A 2500-nucleotide genomic window follows, 5' to 3' on the forward strand; every position below is an offset into this window, starting at 1 on the left:
AGGCCCCTCCGGGCCCCCCGGCACGGAGGCGGCGGCGGCGACGCCGCTGGGTCCTAAGGTCTCCCGCCTTCCTTCCCTGGAGCGGCCAATGTGCTGCTGCTGGTGGAAAGCGGGCCGGAGGTAGGGGGCGGCCGGTCTCCTCGCGAACCCCGGGGGTGGCAGGGGGCGGCCGGTGTCACGGTGGACCTGGTGGCGGGAGGGGTGGGGGTTGGGGGGGGGTCGGCAGGGGGGTCGACAGAGCTCGTTGCGGCGGTGGGGGGGCGGGGGGGGGGGGGGGGGTGGTGGGGGGGTGGTGTTGGTGGGGAGCGGTTTCTGTTGTTACACACACACCCCCGCCCCGTCGCTGCTCTCCCTCCCACCCCTTCGGCGTTCGTTTGGCTTTCAACCCGGGGCGGGAACGGAGCAGGCGGGCAGGAGGGCGGGCGGCCGAGCGACCGACTGAGGAAGGCGGGGAGCCGGGCCGCGGGCACGGCGCGGCAGGGACTCGGCAGCTGCGGGGGCTCAGCGTCCAAAACACGCGCCACCCATCATCGCCGCCGCCGGCGGGAGGCCCCTCCGGGCCCCCCGGCACGGAGGCGGCGGCGGCGACGCCGCTGGGTCCTAAGGTCTCCCGCCTTCCTTCCCTGGAGCGGCCAATGTGCTGCTGCTGGTGGAAAGCGGGCCGGAGGTAGGGGGCGGCCGGTCTCCTCGCGAACCCCGGGGGTGGCGGGGGCGGGGGGTGGGGGGGTGGGATGGGGCGGGGGGTGGCGGGGGGGGGTGGGTGGGCTGGGGGGTGGGGGGGGCGGCCGGTGTCACGGTGAACCTGGTGGCGGGAGGGTTGGGGGGGGGGGGGGGGGGGCGGGCTCGTCGCGGGCCAAGCGGCGGTGTTGGGGGGGCGCCGCCGGTCTCACGGAGAAGCACGTGGCGGGTGGGGCGGCTTTGGCGGGATGGGGGGGCGGCCGTATACGCGTGCGCGCGCGGGCAGCCCCAGGCAGACGGCTTCGGGCCGGGCAGCTTGTGGGGGTGCGGGGCAGGCGGGCGCACGTGCGTGGGCAGAGCGTGAGCTCCTGAACCGTTTCTGAATCGATGCCCTAGCGCTGGTCAGGCTTCCGCTTGACCTCTCCGTTCGTGATTCTCGTCGCGTGTTTTCAGGTCCGCGTTCGATCCCGTCTCAGCCGAACTCTTCCCTGCCGGTTCCGACCCTCGCGTCCGTACGCTAGCCGGCAGCTGCGCTGGCCCCGTCGCCTCCCCAGTTGAAGGTGAGATCACGAGGGGCGCTGCATAAGCCAGGCCTCGCCTCGCCGCTGGCCTGCCTACCGGCTCGAAAGCTGCAGGAGACCCCCTCGCGTGAGAGCCCACCAGCCACGGCCCGGCCCAGGCCCATCACGTCCTAGTCCAGGCGTGACTTCGCCGCGAGAGGCTCAGGCCACGGCCTGCTCCCTGCCTTGGAGCTACGCGGGTGCCCGTGTCATCCCGAGCCGCCGCCTGCTTCAAGCCAGGGCCCGCTCGGGCACGGCGTGACGTCACAGGCAGCTCGGGAGCCCGGGCCCGGAAGCGCCCTGTTACCCCTCCTCGGCTACTTGTGACGTCACAAGGGGCAGGCGGCGGGGAGCGCGGGGGCTGCCGGGAGGGGGTGGCGGGAATGCCGGCCAGAGACCCGGCCGTGCTGGGACCCCACGCGGACGCAGACACCGGTCGATGCCAGCGGTCGCACGGCGGCCAGCGGGTCCGGGCAGGGCAGCGGCGTGAGCACCGCAGGGGGAGGCGGCTGTAGAAAAAAAAAAAACAACTAATTTTTCCTTTTCATCTCTCTTTTCCCGTTTCTGTGGTGGCTGCGATCGCAACCCAGAAAAGACGACGACGGCACGGGGCGGGAGGTTGCAGCTTCATGCCTTGTATTACAGGCGCTGCAATCTCGGACGAGCGGAGGGTAAAAAACCGAAATGACACGCTCCTCTCACCCCCACCGCCGCCAACCGGCAGCCCTGCACCTCGCCGAGAGAAGCACGTACGCTTAAATCTGGGGAGCCCGCATCCACCCCGCCAGTACGACGTGGGTACCAGGCCGGTTGCGGGCCGGCAGGTCTACCCGGCCGGCCGGCCGGGAGGGACACCAGGTCTACCCGGCCGGCCGGCCGGGAGGGACACCAGGTCTACCCGGCCGGGAGGGACACCAGGTCTACCCGGCCGGCCGGCCGGGAAGGACACCAGGTCTACCCGGCCGGGAGGGACACCAGGTCTACCCGGCCGGCCGGACTTGGGCTGGAGGCCGCCCGCGGGAGGGACACCAGGTCTACCCGGCCGGGAGGGACACCAGGTCTACCCGGCCGGGAGGGACACCAGGTCTACCCGGCCGGCCGGCAGGGAGGGACACCAGGTCTACCCGGCCGGCCGGACTTGGGCTGGAGGCCGCCCGCGGGAGGGACACCAGGTCTACCCGGCCGGGAGGGACACCAGGTCTACCCGGCCGGGAGGGACACCAGGTCTACCCGGCCGGCCGGCAGGGAGGGACACCAGGTCT

This window comes from Athene noctua, unplaced genomic scaffold (genome assembly GCF_965140245.1).
Source record: "Athene noctua unplaced genomic scaffold, bAthNoc1.hap1.1 HAP1_HAP1_scaffold_212, whole genome shotgun sequence".
Taxonomy (NCBI): Eukaryota; Metazoa; Chordata; class Aves; order Strigiformes; family Strigidae; genus Athene; species Athene noctua.